Below are 18,517 nucleotides of genomic sequence, written 5' to 3'. Positions count from 1 at the left end.
TATATTTTTTGAGTGAAACAGCTATCATATATATATATATATATATATATATCTGCTTTCAATTTCAAATTAGTTTTTGATTGAGTGCTGGTGCTTTAGGTCACGGCAATCAAAACTGTAGTTCTTGCCCTCTATAGAGATATTTTTTCCCCCATAAGTGCAGTTGGCAGTACCGTAAGCACCAAAAGAAAAGTGAGTCATGGTGCCCCTGATATTTCAAAGTGAAGGTTGATTACATTTAGAAAAGATCTTTGCAGGCAGCGACGTTACAGCCAGATCATGGATACTGACCACCCTTGTTGATCCAGTTTAACACTGAGGATCCACGGTTCCAGGTTTGCGATAGCAATGTTAACAAAATCTAACATGCAGTGGTGCTTCGTGTAGGCCACAAGAGCCCCATGAGTTAGGTACTCGTATTAACTTCTATTTCATAGATAGGACACCACTGACACAGAAAGGTGGAGCAACTTGCCTGAAGTCACACAGCTGCTAAGTGTGCCAGAAAGGATTTGCAAGTAGCCAGGCCAAGGTTTCAGAGGCCAGTTACCACTACCAAATACAAATTCTGGAACGCGGCAGATGAAAATAATTGTGCAAGTACAAAATAAATGAACTCATTACTTCAGCACCTGGTCTATTAAGAAACTCATCTATTTGGCAGCGTTTTATGTTTTGAATACAATTGCAAGCCAGGAAAAAACAAAATAACCAAAAAAACAAAGCAGCTGTGAGCAGCTAAAAAGGACAAACCAAATCAAGGCACCAAGGCAGATAAAGTATTCTTGGGAGGGCACAGCTTGCCCTCACGCCAACTGTATTCACTGTTAATGTACACACATCAGAGTTGTGACTGCATCACACAACTTATCTGTTGTTACTGTAGACATAAATGGTTGTCAAGTCCAAGGCAATTCAGATCTGCAATCACTGACATTATTCACAGAAAGGAGTGAGTACACAGGAAAACATGGGGAAAACGCTAAAAGGAAAAAAAACCCTCACATTTTATCAGTTGTATCAGTTTATATAAGGCCATTTAGTGCAAGAGCCCAAACCGTGATCAATTCGAGAAACCTCAGAACCATCAAAGCCTTGCAACAGAGCTCATTAAGACATGTTCGTACTGGCGATAGTAAGTGATGGACAAAATCTCAAATGACATTTGGTTATTAGTTCATAAAGAAAAATATAGAAAATACTGTTTGGAAAGATTTCTGTTGAAAGTAATTACTTTTGAAATGGACACGTGATACGTTAGGGAATAAATACCCTACCTTAGAACCAACACTCCTCTTTCCATAGCAACATCCCCTTAGGAGTCCATGAGATTGAAGTTGATTAACTGTATTTTTCACTTTTGTAGGGTAGCATGACCTTCTGAGCACCATGGCCTTGCACGGGAGAGTTGGTGCTTGCTGGACACAGTGCCTTCTTACGGGGCTGGGCTGCCAGTGTGGAGCATCTATCAGGGTGAGTCCAGCTTACAAGACCCAATCAGAGTCAGAGCTGGTGGGAGGTGGTGTTTCTGTCTACGGAACTTCAAAATAGCCGTTTTGGGGTTTTTTTGTTTGTTTTTGTTTTTGTTTTTGTTTTTACCATAATAGATGCTTAAAAATGAATGTGATTCACATATTAGCATGCAAAGATTCCTAAATTATATTTTGGTCAAGGGCTCAGGGTCCAGATCTGTGTTGCCAACATGTGATGAAGTTTTAACTAAAATGCTGGCCATCTTAATAATGGACCAGAGGTCCCTGCCTGAGAAGCAAAAATACATAAACAACTTTTCTTTCATTTATTTATTTATTTATTTATTTATTTTTTAAAGGATATTTTTTTCTTTTTTAAATTTTTTTTCAACGTTTTTATTTATTTTTGGGACAGAGAGAGGCAGAGCATGAACGGGGGAGGGGCAGAGAGAGAGGGAGACACAGAATCGGAAACAGGCTCCAGGCTCTGAGCCATCAGCCCAGAGCCCGACGCGGGGCTCGAACTCACACACCGCGAGATCGTGACCTGGCTGAAGTCGGACGCTTAACCGATTGCGCCACCCAGGCGCCCCTCTTTCATTAATTTAAACACAGCCCCTCCTAGTATAGAACTGATCATTCAAGAGTCTATCTACTACTGCAAAGGAAGCAAAAACATGTGAAAAACATTCCCTTAGAATTCTACTTTATTTCACATACTTACTCTGAACCCTCAGGTTTTGGAAAATGAGCACTTCTTTACTCATAACATCAATTGCATCAAAATGTCAGTCAAAATCTGCTTCTTCTGTTGTTTTTTCCATCATAGTTATCCAGTTATCCAGAAAAAAACACCAGTTAAATGATGTCATCCTGGGAGCCTACATGGTGAAACAAGAAATAGAAGGAAACTTCTTATTTATATGTCTGTTTTTAGGTGACAACCAGAAAACATCGTTGTTAAGCCAAATATTAAGACTAGAATACATAGAAGGCCTTTCTGTACTACGGAAGAGAAACATGTCAACAAACACTAAGGACTTGCTATAGATCCTACCATATATCCATGTGAAGAGAATGCGGTAAGGAGGAAAAGAAAAAAAGTGTAAGTCCTGAAGAAGCTCAGAGTCTAATAAAGAGATAGACATATATAAAACTGCCTAATAAACAACATAGGACGTATGATAGAAGTATGTAATGCCAAGAAGGCAGGCAGGCAAGTGCACTGAAGGGAAGCAAGTTGTTCTCTGGGCAGGGAGTGGGGGGGGGGAGAAAAAGAAGGGGGGCAGTGGGAGGAGAGGGTGGTATAGAAGTTAAGATCTCCAGTTCTGGAATCAGTCAACTGACCTAGCTCACAGTCCTAGATTACTACTTAACAGTTAGTGACCCTCAGGCAAATGATTTATCTTCTCTGTGCCTTTTATGTAAAGTGGGAATAATAACAGAACCTTCCTCCTTGGGTTGTTGTGAGGATTCAATGAGATCATGCATGGAAAATGTTAGCTCGGTGCCAGCATACAATTGCCCTTAATAAACGTTAGTCAAAAACGAAGAAGAAAAAGGAAGGCTATTACTGTAGAGGAAGACTTGAGTTTGGTTGAGGGATAACTGAGTGGACAAGGGTGCAGACACTTCTGGCTGAAGAAACGTAAGGTCGAAAAGTACGCGGGGCAGAATAATCCAGAACAAAAGCCAAGGGTACATAGCAATGGGAGGATAGCGCTCACGGGGTGCAGAGTAACACAGTGGGGATGAGTTAGTGCTATGAGTGGCAGTTAAATACAAGTGAAAGAACAACTTACGTGTTTATGTGCCCAAGTGTTGCATTGTCTAAGCATAAAATAGATGCTTATATGAAATATACATTGATTTTATTTAAATATAGCAGCTATAAATCTCAGATAACCACTCAGGCTGCAACTTATCTGACCTACGACCAGCACTTGGCATGAATGATCACCCCTTTTACACTTTCTTCACTTAGGTTCCAGGACACTGTATGTTCTTGGTTTTCTTAACAGCATCCCTGATTAATGAAACTCTTACAGAGGAACACTTGCCCTGGGGATGAGTAAGGACTCTTATCTGTGTTTGATTCCCTTTATGTTTAACAAGTTGGTGGCAATGTGTTACTGGTAGCTATAAGAAGAATCTACCATACAAATCTCCATGGGATTTGAAGGCTTTCTCCTCTTCTCTGCAGAGTGTCTCTAATGAACTCCCTGCACACAGCTTTCTCTTGTCCCGGTGGCTACGCTACTGTCCCTTCTACCATCCAGTGATTGTCTGACTCTCTTGCGTCTTGTCCCCCGTGCCCTGGAACATCATCTGTCTTCTTTCAACTTTACCTGCAGTCTCCTGTAATGCCAAGCCAAGCCACATAAGGTCTAGTTTAATAAAAGCAAAAGGACTCAAGGGTGAAGATGCCCCACGTAGACGCAGAATGGTTTCCCATAGTGTAATCTTCTCATGCTCCACTGGTGTGCTTGGGAAACTAGCAGTGGGCTGTGGCCGCAACCTAGTCTCTGCAACCCCTTGCAACTCTGCTGGTCTTACTCCCCCAAAGTGAAGTCACTTCCCGGGATACCAGAAGATTTCTAAATGGCTGTTTTTTGACCACCCCATCAGGGGTATTCTGTGATAGCAGCCCGACTTCCATTTTCCACGCACATTCCCCCAACTTCTGCATCCGCCTCTCTGGTCTCTCTTCCTTTGACCCTCTTGCTCCCTCTTATAAGGATTCCTGTGATTACATTGGGTCCACCAGGATAATCTCCCCATCTCAAGATCATTAACTGAATGATACCCTCAAAATCCTCTCTTGCCCTAGAAAGTAACATATTCACAAGTTCTAGGGACTGGGACATAGACTTCTTTAGAGGGGGGCGTTATTCTATCTACCACAGTGTCTTATAGTGAAGCACTAAAGTTTAACCCTCGGTAGGCTGACACTAGCTGATGGAAAGCATGAGGAAGCTTCAGCTTTCCATAGTGCGCCTCTCATTGAGTGGCAGCTATGTGCCAAACTCTATGTATGATTAGTTGGGAATGTAAAACCATAGTGACAACAAAATGATTAAATAACAAATACCACAGCTAGCCGTATGTGAAGTACTTTTATGAGGCAAACAGCAGAGATAAGTTATCTCTAAATTTCACAAAAGTCTTGAAAGATTTTATCTCTTTTATAGTTGCGGAAACCGAGGCTCAAAACGGGTGAAACAGCAAAAGCTGAAATTTGAACATGGGTCTTCTCACTCAAAAATATCTGTCTTTTGAACTTAAATACACTGTCCCACTTTTCCCCTCACAATGCCTGAGGGCTTTTCCTAGGTAAGTGGCAGTAAAGAACTACTTTTAGGCATTTAGCAACTCACTGTCCACGGAGAGGAGGATTCAATAGATCTGACTCCTGTCCTCAAAGGAGTTATAGTCGAATCTAGCCTGGATGTGAATTTGATTATATCAACAGAATTCTCTTACCTCCTTCCCTTTCTTTAACTTACTAGAAGACTAAAATACAAATATTTCTTTTTCCTTCCTGGAAGATTTAAACATTAAAATCTGTTTGTCTTAAGGGAAAGGAGAATAAGTTTTCTAATTGCTAATAAGTTAGACCCTGAGCCTACTAGGGTGTAAAATCTATTGTTTCAATAAGTTTTGATGGCAGAGGGAGTGGTTTGAATAAGAATGAGATAAAAAGGAATTTCTTTTTGGGGACACCTGGGCTGCTCAGTCAGTTAAGCGTCCAGCTCTTGATTTTGGCTCAGGTCATGATCTCACAGGTTTGTGTGTTCAAGCCCTGTGTCTAGCTCTGTACTGATGGGATGGAGCCTGCTTGGGATTCTCTCTCTTTTTCTCTCTTTGCCCCCCCCTCCCCCGCACAAGCACGCATGCGTGCTCTCTCTCACTCTCTCTCACTCTCTCTCACTCACTTTCTCTCTCTCTCTCTCAAAATAAATAAATAAATAAATAAACATTAGAAAAGAAAGAAGGAATTTCCTTTTGAACCCGACAGAGGTGTCCCTGGACGGATGAGATAAGGATAGTTCAACAAGGTATGTCTATGCATTAAAACATTAGAATCCCATTAGAACTCATTTGGATGAGTTTTCCATCTGACCCAATGGATAAAGCCTATAAGGGAATTAGCTTGTTTTGTAGATAGTAAAGAAATGCGTTAATTCTTAAGCCTAGAATTCATAACTGATATATTTAGAGAAAGTTAAAGTATATTTATTAAGGGCCTGGGAGGTACTCAAAACAGTCCTAGACATTTTGGCACATAATTAAGCACATAATTCAGTATCTTTTACTTGATAATTGAAATTCTAGATGGAAGTTGGGAGTGGTGATGCACCAAACTATGATTTCAGTTCTATTGGAATTTTATTTCTGGCTTATGTTAAAAAAAAATATTGCCTAAAGTTCTGAAATAAAAAATTGAGACCTAAATTATTTTCCAATCAAGCAAATTCATTGAAGTGTTATTCGTTCCTTGCCAGCTAATGTTTGTCATTGAAAGAGATTGTAGCTTCTGGAGAAGAGAGCCCAATGCATTAAAAGAGGATTGACTATTGAAGTGGGGATATGGATATTGTTGGCTTTTATGGGTTGAATTATGTCTTCTCAAATTTCATATGTTGAAGTACTAACTCCCACTATGTCATAATGTGGCCTTATTTGAGGATGGAGTTTCTATAGAGGTAATCAAGTTAAAACGAGGTGATTAGGGTAGGTCTTAATACAAGCTGACTGGTATCCTTATAAGAAGAGGAAATTGGAGGTCGAGACACACACACAGGGAGAACCTCAAGGCAGAGGCGGAGTGATATGCCAAGGAATGCCAGAGATTTCCAACTAACCACTGGAAGAGGAGAGAGGTATGGGACACATTCTTTGTCACAGTCCTCAGAAAGAAGTAGCCCAGCGGACACCTTGGTCTTAGACATCCAACCTCCAGAAATGTAAGAAAATACATTTTTGTTGTTTAAGCCATTGAATTTGTGGTACTTTGCTCAGAACCTAATCCAGCCTCCGAAAATAATACAATAATTGAATCCTTTAGAGAAGTATTTGATTTAACAAAATCTTGATAAGTCTCCATAACCCTGCTCCAAATCATTCTAATCAGGTATCTAGAAGCACTCTCCTTTTTTTTTTTTTTCTATCGAATTTTATTATTACCATCTCACTCTACGGTAAAACTCCAGACCGTGAATTTTCAAATATAAATTAATGGTGGTATACAAAGCCACTGATTGTTCTCTGTGTAATACCAAAATCACTTTGTAAATGTTGTAATGGTTTTAGTGACATAAGCTTTGGGGCCTGGGCAGACTATAGCAACTGCAAAACATTAACACATGTAAATAGATCGTATCTCTCTAAAAAGGCTAACAGCAAGACAAATGCTAATTGGGCTGTTAAGATTCAGAGAAACTAAAATTTTATATTTAATCTGCGGATTAATAAAGTGATGTCACTATTTTTTTTTTCATAGAGCAATTTATTTTCCATCAAAGTAGCCAAAGGTGTTAATGACCTTAAGAAGGAACATATGGATTACAGTGATTCAGTTTTTCGGTGTGTGGGGATTATGTTCACTCAAGAATAAAATATTGATGGCACATAATAAGGTTTTCCAAATCTTGCTTGTAGAAACTGCTTGAGCCATTATACTTAAATTCTGAAGATAATTTGACTTATTGGATAGAATGCAAGATATATCATATGGAGGACAAAAGAGCTTCTAAAATGCCAACGTTAAACTTAAAATAAGTTGACTTTTCATTTCCAATTTATATAACATAATTGACATGATAAGGCATGGGGAAAATATAAAGATGAATAGACACTCTGTAGTTTCAAGAAACTTATTATGGTTTATTGGAAGAGATGAACAATTGTAACCAAAGAATTACAACTCAGGGAAATCCATGCTGTGGTGAATCAGGGAATAGATGTATGAGAGACCCCTAAACCATAATTCAGTCCACAACACACTCAATGGTCTTTCTCTCAGCTTGGAAGATAACCATGTGAATGATCACAGTCTCTATAAAACTGTTCCTATCCTTGGTCTGGGAAAGATTCAGAAAGACCCATCGTTTTCACAGTGTGTCAAAGATTGAATCATACATCTATTGCTAATTCTACTCTTGTAATGGTTTCTCTTAATATCACTGATTCTTCTTAGAAGGCCAGAAGAATGGGGATCATATCAAGATATCCAAGTTGGACATCGGTTCAAAGGTGGCAGCAGTTCTGAATTTCCTCCCGAGTGGAGCATACTGGTTAAGGAGGTTCATCACTCAAATAGTGAGATGAGAACTCTAAACTCCATATGAACTTAGAGGTTATGTGATTTGATGTGTCATATGTGATTTGATGTATCTATCTTGCGATACTGAAGATTCATTTTACTTTACCATTTCAGCTTTGATACCATGAGAAACCAAAACCTCTCCTCCCGTTTCCACTGCAGTTGTCTCATCCAGGTGCTCATGCCAAAGAACTGGAAGACATTCTAGTTTCTTCTTTTCCTTGGGGGGTTGTCTGTTGTGAGACAGTTCTTCATGGGTTTCTCATATTTCTGCAAGTCTTGCAAGCAAGGCACTGAGTGTCCATTGTTCTGTATTGTCTTTACAAGGATGTTTGTAAAGTAAAGAGCCTTGAAAGCCAGAAGTAGTGTCTCTCTCTGGAGCAAAGTGCAGATTTGCTTACAGTCATGGAAGATACAGAGAGTGTTTCCCTCCAGAGGAAAGGACAGGTATGCTTCATGCTCATGATAAAAGTTTTGGGTTCCCTAAACTCGAGAGTTTTTTCTTATAATGCATTCTACTGTGTATGCAGGTGTCATCTGGCCCTTCTTTGTGTCTCCCTCTAGACATGGAGGTTCAGGGAACTGGCACAAAAATGCAGATACTCTGGCTACTGCTATTGGCATGAATAATCGACTCTCCTTTGACCCTGGATACGTGTATCTGTTAATATCAGCATCCACGAAACTATGGTAGGTTAAATTGTTAGCTTGCATAAGTAGGGTAAAGTCTCCTACCTTTTGCAGTTCTTGACATTTCCCTCACTCATGTACTTTCCCTTCCCCTAAACTGGGCACTGAACTTTAGACTATTTTCCCATCAGACTCTAGAGTTCCTTTTCTTTGAAACCCAATTTCTGTAGCTGCTTAATAGCCTCCCTAATACTAGTCTTGCCCTTCTTTTCTTTTCTTCTTGATCAGTCCTCAATGCCACTGTCAGAATGACCTTTCTAAAATAATAACCGTAGATAATTCTCCTGAGAAAACCTTGCACTGTCTTCCCCAGTAAGGTAATGATGTCAGGATAATTGCGAATTGCATGCAATGACATCAAAGTTTTGATGAACCACTCCCCTCCCTAATTCTTCCATGTTAACTTCTCATGTCCCCAGAGTGCATACTATATTCCAATCTTAGCAAATTATGGATTCTTCAGATTCCTAACATTCTTCCATAATGATTCTTTTGCACATGCTAGAACAATCCTTTGAGCTCCCTTATCATGCTGGTCTCCTAAATCTTGTCTATCAGTCTGGAGTCAATTAAAGTTCTCTTCTACAAAGAAATTTTTTTCTGACATCTACTTCCCAATATGACATAGATATATACCTTCTGTTTCTATAATACCTTAACTACATCTCCAAAATTATATTTATAGCATTGTATCATAATTATTGGCTTATTCATCTCCAAAATTATATTTAATTATATTTAATATTTGCTTATGATATGCTAAAAAAGAAAGCCATATCTTATATACCCCGAGTGTCGCACAGTTCCCAGAAAATGTAGGTGTTCATTCATTCTTTCTTAGATACATAAGATACAGAATGAAGTATACTATCGGTGAATGAAGCAGACTGTAGACTTGTTCTGGAGAAAGACATACCCAAGTTATTAATAGGAGGGTTATTGATGTAGTTGTCTTTGGTGTATACAGAATGTAGATCAACCTTTCATTACCTGTTGCTGATGATAATTACTGGCACATTATCTATACAAGATTATAAATATCAATGAATTGGCCATTCAATAATTTCTTGGCCTCTGTTGACACAGCTGGTCTTGGTCTATGCTATTAACTTTATGCCAGTCAGTTTGAAAAAACTCAAATTACTGATTGCAACAACTGTACATGAATGGATCCAAGTTTAATAGTAGAAAGAATTTTTTTGAGTTGCATTGCGGGAAACCTGAGAACTGCATCTGGGAAATGTACGCTAACAACACCCGAATTCTGCTCCTGTTTTACCTCAGAGGAACGGCACCCCTCAGAAAGAAGGAGCGCTCTGTGACTGCTTCCTTTTGGATTTAAACACAGCCCTTTGCTTCCTCCCCTGAACTGACCCTACATTCCCAACAAAGACAAATCAGAGGAGAAGGAGGATACCTCTTTTGGTGCAAAACTGCCAAGTAAAGAAAATCAGGAACAAGAAACCAGAGGAAGTTATGCCTGGAGCCCGATGGAGCAGCCCATGCCCTTCCTTTACCTCTCTCTCCTGTGTATATTTTCATAGCTTCTCAGTTTCAGTTCACTGGCAGCCGTAGGAATGAATGCCAAGTGGGAAGATGTGACTGGGTGAAGAACTCTGAAAAGTGAAATGCCTTGGACTCACTGTTGTAACCCAGGAGGCAACTTCACTCACTTCCAAAGGCCGGATCATCTCAGATATCAGCCCACAGGCACGCATCGCACGGTACCCCCCAAGGCTGGGCACCAAGAAGAGCCTGTCATTAGCCAGTGTCACCTCATCAAAGTGCACGGGAGAGAGGCAGGCCATAGTCACTCAAAGGAGGGGGATCCAACCAAGATTCCTACCTGAAACTAAAACCCTGTTCTCTGGGATAGGGGTGGACATGGGGATAGATACTTCCTCTATGAGACAGCTTTGAAGCTGTCCCTTAGTAAACATGCCTCCTCTCCAAGCGGTGCACACACACTGGGCTACCTCTCCCACCCAGAAGAAACCCCAGGGGGCATGACTTTCCTCACACCGAGGATGAAGAGGAGGACAGTGGGGATGCCCATGACCTTCTGGCGTTGGGCACTGGGGACTGTGGTGCTGGTTTCCTGCTGCCAAGGTGAGCTGGTGTTGGAAGGGTTTGCACCGAGTTTGAACAGGCGTATTTCTAAAGTGGTTTTTTTTTTCATAAATGTAATGTTTATGACAGGAAATCAGGTTAGACATTCCTGAAGCTAGCAAGGCTTTATGGACACACTGTCCTATCCTCCCTGGACACGTAAATGCAGTTAATCTTTTGAAGGAAGACCCAAATACCTCACTCCTTTACATTTAACCTGAGCCATCAGAGGAATGCAAACACTGATTTGGAGCCAGGCCTCTGGTAAAGGATTACCATATGCGGCCCACAGGGAAATATCTCCCTGTAGCCAGAATTTATACTGCAGTGAGCTATGAATAGAAAGTTTGTGCATGGTTATGAATATGGATAAAATACATCACTCGTGGCCAGGGAATGGCAAGCAAAATTGAAAACACATATTTTGGATCACATAATATTTTCAAAAATATATTTAAAAGAAAATAAACACAGATTGTGTGTGTTCATTTACTGCTTGAAGTACCTTTGGGGAAAAGAGACATCAACAAGTTTTCTTTCCAAACCATTTGCTTTTCCTTGTGCTTTTTAGCACAGAGCTGGACCCTCTGGGAAGGAACGGGGTCTCGTAGAGTGCATGGTAAGTAGTTACACTGGCAGACATTATATCCCCTTCCTGTGGAAGACAAGGAGTTGAGTCTTCGGATATGTCCAGAAGGGACTATGTAGCCTGGGGAGATGTGTTCAGCTCATTCCTGTTAATACAGTTCACTCTTCCTCCAGTCTCGGAAGGATTTTGCTGGTTTCTGCATTTTATGCTTTCATCTTTTTCCTTGCTAGATTATTCATGGACATTAAGACCGTAACTATGTTGTTAAGTCTACAGATGAACACTGAAAATTTGCCATTTCATGTCAAACACAGAGATCTGGCTTCTAGCAAAATTAAGAAAGAGGAAAAAGCGGTTTTTATATTGACCCCACTTTGACAATCACACTCCATTCTAGGAAGGGACTCCTGCTATTACCTTTATACACCCAAAGAATCACCCATTTGTATACCACCTGAACGCGACTCTTGGATGGGAAAGCTTATTTAATTTCCCCCTTCTCTCTTTTATTCTCCTTCCTTCCAACTAAATTTACCTACTCTCTTTCCCATCACCTTGAGATCCTGAGATCCACTGTAGGATAGTTAATGAATCTGACAATTCAGTGTGCTATTTTGTGGTCAACTCTAGGTGATATATTTTCATTTAACGTGGATACTCACATTTTTCATTTTCTCTCCTATTTACGTCATCATCCTCAGAAACGCCCTCACTCAGAAGGCACCACAGGCCACACTGCTATCACTGATTGGATCTTACATTGACCTGTGACCCAAGGACAGTAATCTATTGTCTGACTGGGACCCTATGATGTCACCTGGAACCAAAGACTCTGCCCAAAGAGATGTATTGTGTCAAATTTATTAGTTGTCAGAAAAAATAAGAAGTCCACCAATTATTATTGTCTGAATTCACAAGGTCATAACGTAGAACATGGATTAATGGCTGTGGTTAGGAAGGTTTAGGGTTTCCTGTACTCACAATCAGTTCATATGAGACCCAACTATACTTTGCTTTCTGTTTTTGATTTTTGTGATACTCTGTCCCCATGCTGGGACTTTCTTTGAAAGCAAGATGGCATTGAGGGAAACAATAAGGATCACCTGGGGATGATGCCTTGATCCTAGGAAGGAGGTTGTTCATGCTAACCTCTGGCGTTGCTGTAACAGAAAGTGTAAAGGATTATCGAGGCATTCTTAGAATAATGAGTATGGGGAAAATATTGTGGCAATTCCCTGAGTTTAATGAAAGTCTGTTCCTTTGTTGGGGAGGGTTTGAAGTCTGCTTAGTAGTCTGTAGACAGGCAGTCTACATATCACTTCCTAGTCCTCCTATAATTGTAACCCCACATTCCGTAATACCAATTGTTGATTAGAAATTAACTTTGCATAACTATTAGGTGTTCCTTTGTTGGTTTGTGCCAATTTCACTTGTGTTAGATAGCCTCCAGAGTGCCGAGATACTATCTTTTAACTTGCTTTGCATAATACTTGGCCTAGTGATTATTCTATGAGTGTTGAATAAAAGTTATTTTAAGATGGTCACTCCAATGTTAATGTGGATGTATGTGATGATGATGGTGATAAACTTTAGACTGAAAACATGTCACCTGCAATGGTAGGATATCACTAATTGATATTCTATTATGTTCATTTTCTGTCTCCTCTTCTAGAAAGTAAGATCCATGCAGATACTTTTTTGTTATGGCTTCGTCCTGAATGCCTAGAGCAATGTCTTTTTTCTTTAAAAACATTTTCTTACCAGCTTTATTGAGGTATAATCGATATATAAAGGACTATATTTAACATGGACAATTTGATGAGTTTGACCTTGTGCAAACACCCATGATGCCATCACCACAATCATGATAACAGACATAGCCAACGCCTCCCGAAGTTTCCTTGTGTTCATTTCTTTTTGTAGGTTTTTTGTGTTGTTTTGTTTTTGCGGTGAGAACACTTACCATGAGATCTCCTTTCTAAGCAAATTTGGCAGTACACAATACCTTATTAACTATAGGCACTACGCTGTACAGCAGATCTCTAAAACGTATTCATCCAACATAACTGAAACTTTATACCCATTGAACACCTCTCCACTTCTCCCACCCCACAACCTTGAGGTCTTTAAGATAGACACTTAATAAAGATTTACTGAACGAATGAATACTTAAAGATTAAAGAAAAACTTGAAGAGGAAGAAATTTCCTCTTCCCTACCCAAATTTTAGTATTCGTTCTTTTGTAGACAAAGTGCTTTTCTCTATGCTGTGCCAGACCTACTTTTTTCTTGACTGCTGTTACCCCAGACTTTAATGAATGGTTGACCTACTTGGTGCGATTTTATTTTTTTTGATAATGTGGTATTTTTGGAAGGCACATGCCTGATAATATTTCTTATCCCTGACACTGATGTGGTGACTAAAAAAATATACCCCAAATATATGCGCTTGTTGCTAAGTAATTTGCCAATGTTTGAATAGGCAGCAAAGGAGGATGTTTTCATAGTATTTAGAAGTAGAGACAGCAAAATAAACAGTCAGTTTTCCTGTCTCAGATCTGCCTTGTTCTTTCATAAATAATTATTGTATGTACATACACAGACACATATATATACACACACATGCACATACAGAGTGTATAAATAGATAATTAGAAAAAAAAACCCTGTGGTATATATCTCACTTTAAGAAGGTTAACATTTCCACAAAATTCTTAGGAAAATTAATTGCAGGAGAAATATGTTCCAAATTGCTTCCAGGTTACTTGGAAAGTTATCTCTATATGAAAAGCGGTTTACATATTGAATTCAGGTCAATTTTCGACAAGTTTGGCTTTTATAGGAGAGTAAAACCAGTCAAGCAGTGATTTGTAAGAAGATTTTGGTTCTGTTTGCCTGTTGTTTTTACCTTAGGGAACATTTCTTGAGAACCACTCATATTTCCAAAACTTAGCAGACATCGTTTATTTTACAACAATCTCAGAAAAAAAAATAATGAGTGGATACGTTTAGGATGGCTACAACAAATCAGACTTATGGGGCATCATTGTCTCCCTCCACTGCTTGGAAGAACATTTAGAAGTAGGAGAAACAGTATTGTTTGTAGCTGGGAAGAGAAGAGTCATAAGTGAAAATCATTTAAACTTATATTGCTGAGGTACCTGGGTGGCTCAATCGGTTGAGCAGCTGACTCTTGATTTCGGCTCAGGTAACCATCCCAGGGTTGTGGGATTGAGCCGTGCATCAGGCTCCGCACTGAGCACGGAGCCTACTTAAGATTCTCTCTCTCTCTCTCTCTCTCTCTCTGCCACTCTCTCCCGCTCCCACTCTCTCTACCACTAAATAAAATAAATAAGTATATAAATAAATGACATTTAAGCTATTTTATCTGCTTATACAACTGACACAGATATCATGTGTCTCCTGAAAATATAGATATGAAAGTCCTGCAGCATAGATTTTATCGTTGTTGCAACTATAAATATCTATAGTTATTTTATAACCAACTCACTGGTCCCTTTTGGCATCAAAAGGCATTGATACTTTATCAACTGTGACAAATTCTTATTAAATGTTATGTTTACCCTACAGAGGTAAAAAAAAATAACATTTTTCTCAAAAATAAAGGAAGCTGCATAATCACCAGACTATAAATTCACAGTGGCCAGAACGATGGAAATCTTGTGTACCATGGGATACCAGGGATCCAGCGTGCGAGAATTGCCCAACAAATCCTTGGTGACAGACTGGCACATAAGGAATATGATGTGACAGAAAAGTCAGGTCAGCGATGTATCTTTAGCTAAGGGGAACATCAAGCAGGAGCCATGCTAACTCACCGTGTCCTTCAAGGAAATGCCCAAAAACATATGTGATTCAGACAAGTAAACACCTTCAACAATTTTAGTAGACCTTCCTATGTCCAACAGCATTTGAAGAATTTTACAAATTAGAAATCAGTGGTTTGAATAAACCCAGATCCTGAATAGCCACTTCTAGCTTTTCCAATGTGCAAAACACATGTTTCCTCTTTAGCTTCCAGGAGAGATTTGAAGAATCAGCATCATTTCAGGAATTGTTTTGGTGGCCTTACTCTCAAGGAATAGACGAAGGAAAGCCAGGAAGCATAATAACAACAACAAAAGCCAAGTACACAAATGGACAGTTCCCATACAAAAGGCCAAGGATTTATATAGATCGGTCCAAAATGGAATAGTTTTTGGGTCACTGACCTCTAATCATAACTGGTGGGGGCCTACTTTTTTTTTTTTTAACAATTAAAACATTGCCATGTAATAAAAATCAGATGTTAAGAAAGTGAAAGATAAAACTGATGATATAGGCAGGGTCTGGAGGGCACACAGTCTGTGAGGACATATGGAGAAGGCTAAACGTAAATTTGAGAACAACAGTGATTCCTTGCATGGATCTGGTAGGTATATTTTGAGGGGTTTGAGAAGAGTCTCAGGGAGAACACACATATGATCCCTTTGTCCCAGTTCAAAACTAGAGCCTTACTCATCACCTCAGAAGAATTCTGAGAGCCCTTCTAGAGAACTAGCTCCTTTTTCTTCCTCAAAGACACTGACCTGTATTTATGGCTGTTGTTGCTCGAATCTAGGCAGAGGCTTGTAAAGGTCCCAATCAATGTAGTTTGTGGAAATGATGCTGTGTGACTACTTGAGGCTAGGTCATAAAAAGAATGTGGCTTCTGTCTGGATTTTCTTTCAGGACACTTTCCCTGAGAGCCCAGTCTCCATGAAAAAACTAGGCCACGTGGAGAGGTCATGTCGTAGATGTTCTGGTTGACAACTTTGGCTGAGCTAATGGCCAACACCAGCAGACAAGCCTCAGATGTGTGTGAACGAGACCCCCAAATAATTCCACTAATAGCTTTCAGTCTCCCAGTTGAAGCCCCAACCTTGTAGAATGGAGACAAGCTGTATCTCCTTTCTCTGGGCAGGCTCACAACCTGCAGAAACTGAAAGATAATAAATAATTATTGTTGGCTTTAAGTTATGTGTTTTGGAGTGGATCACCAATAGATCGCAATAGATCCCTAATGCAGCAGTTTACTGTATGTCATAGACTTGGTCTATAGGTCATAGAGAGCTTCATAGATGCACACAGACTTTTAAATCATAACTCATTTGCGAGATAAATTAGAGGTTTCTTCTGAACCTCTGTGAAACCCTCATTTACTGGTAAAAACATACTTGCTTTAATGGTGAATTGTAGGGGTGCCTGGGTGGCTCAGTCGGTTAAGCGTCCGACTTCGGCCCAGGTCATGATCTCACGGTTCGTGGGTTGGAGCCCCGCATCGGGCTCTGTGCTGACAGCGCAGCGCAGAGCCTGGAGCCTGTTTCAGATTCTGTGTCTCCCTCTCTCTCTGCCCCTCCCCCACTCGCGCTCTGTCTCCCTCTGTCTCAAAAATAGTGGTGAATTGTATAACAAAAAGGTTTTTCATGTGTTCAAGTAAATCCTTACATTTCAGGAAAAAAGTGTGTGTGTGCAAGTAGGTGGGTATGTACTATAAATAGATTTATACGTTATTATGTAAAATATAAGAATTATAATATATGTTATAATTAGCCTTGGTTCCAGCTAATTATATATCTTTTCGTTTCATAAAAAGTGATGAATGCAATCTGCCTTTGGGTGAACTATTAAAAGGATATACCCGAAACAAGTTTGAAAGTTGTTTTGGTTGAGTGATGAGTGTGCTAACGTGTGTCTACGCGTGAGTGGTATAATTTTATAAATATTTTCCTATGGCGGGGCAGCCAACGCTTTCCCTTATAGGCCATGCTTTCCTGCTGAACAAACTTTAGTCAAGACCTTCTGTTCTGTGAATTTGATTTTACCGTTCCTGTTGTCACATCATCAATAAATTGCAAACATTTATCTTTGTTTATATACTAACTACTGATGAAGGACTTATGGGAAAGCTGAAAAGTTCACTCATGAACTATGAAATACTACACGATGAAATATGACAATTGAGGAAGTCATGTGATTTCCACTTTACTGTTTTATCACTGTTTCTAGACCCTATTTCTTTCCACCAGATACTGTGTTTAAACTTACACAACAGACCTGGTAAGTGAAACCCTGCCACTTAGGGCTCAGAAGATCCTATTAATGACTAGAAGATGTGTGGTCTGTAAAAGCCACGTTATTCCCTCGCTGGCCATTTCATTCGGTGACGTGGTCACAAATAGTTCTTCCATGCCAGTTCATGCTTAGGAAGGCCCACGCTAAATGGAATAAAAACAAAAGACTTCCCCTTGTAACCATAGGCAAACTCACATCCCACTTCTTCTGTAAAGTTTTCCCCAGCTACCCTTGATCTCCCTGTCACCCTGATTCCCTGCTGTTGGGTGCTGTGCAATTTGGCACTCCATTCCATATCATTCTGTCCTCTGATTCGCGAACGCGTTGCGATATCTCCACTTCTGTCAGCTGTCTGTGAACAAGAACTGTTTTCTTTCATGTGCTTTAAGACACCAAGTTTAGGGCTTGTAACATATCAGGCCCTGAGACACACATTTGCTTTCGGCTTACTCATTGGAAAACACCACCAGATAAAAATACTCTTAGAATCAGATGATTACAATAAAGATACTTATACTGTCAATACTTCATAACATACTTTTCTCCCCCCCCCCCCCCATTTAAAGTCTTTTCTCATCGATCTTACAACGTGTAAGCATCAGAATGAATTTCTCACTGTGATTAACAGGTGACTTGGACCCATTGTCCTATAAAATAAATATTTTCAAAAAGGTTGGGGAATGATAGGCAGATTTATAAAAATATTCAAGATATTTCCCTTAGTAAGTGTTTTGTTGAGTGGTTGTGAATCCTTGAGCCACAAGCAAGTTGCATTGTATATGGAAAGAGGGCTTGGATTAATTAATCTCTAAAATCTTTTCCAGCGTTTTAACATTCTGCGCCTTTCACTGAACAGCAAGGGCACATCTCAGATCACACTAATGAGTACCTACAGATTAAGTACATTTGCATGTATACGTAGGTCTATAAAAACCGTGATCAACAGCAGGGTGGCATTTTACTGAACCAGTCCACAGCAGTACAGGCTGAGGAAGGCTCCAGCATGACTTCGTATTTCACTGATGAAAAACTGTCTGAAAAATGGTGTTTATGAAAACATTCCTTTGCTGATTGTCTGCACCCCCTGCAGGGTTCAAGTGAGGGTCTAAGAATTTGGGGAGGGCAAAGGCAGTGATGGGTGAATGAATCCTTTCTCACCATTCTAGAGGTCACCCTCAATAAGGCCACTCTTCTGTGGGAGGTGGAAAGGAATCTGATG

At 39.8% G+C, this 18,517-nt stretch overlaps 1 long non-coding RNA gene across 2 annotated transcripts in view; it reads right to left on the bottom strand.

Annotated features, from left to right (window-relative positions):
* Positions 1–633: 633 nt before the first annotated feature.
* LOC122489991 overlaps positions 634–18,517 on the bottom strand; it is a 282,636-nt gene continuing 264,752 nt past the window's right edge. For both annotated transcript variants that reach the window (XR_006299059.1, XR_006299060.1), the window contains 2 exons: positions 2,197–2,353; positions 634–982 (listed from right to left, as the gene is read on the bottom strand). This is a non-coding gene — a long non-coding RNA (uncharacterized LOC122489991). The remainder of the gene's footprint in view (positions 983–2,196; positions 2,354–18,517) is intronic.

Source organism: Prionailurus bengalensis, chromosome B2 (genome assembly GCF_016509475.1).
Source record: "Prionailurus bengalensis isolate Pbe53 chromosome B2, Fcat_Pben_1.1_paternal_pri, whole genome shotgun sequence".
NCBI classification, from domain to species: Eukaryota; Metazoa; Chordata; class Mammalia; order Carnivora; family Felidae; genus Prionailurus; species Prionailurus bengalensis.
This window is presented reverse-complemented; position numbering and strand designations above follow the sequence as displayed.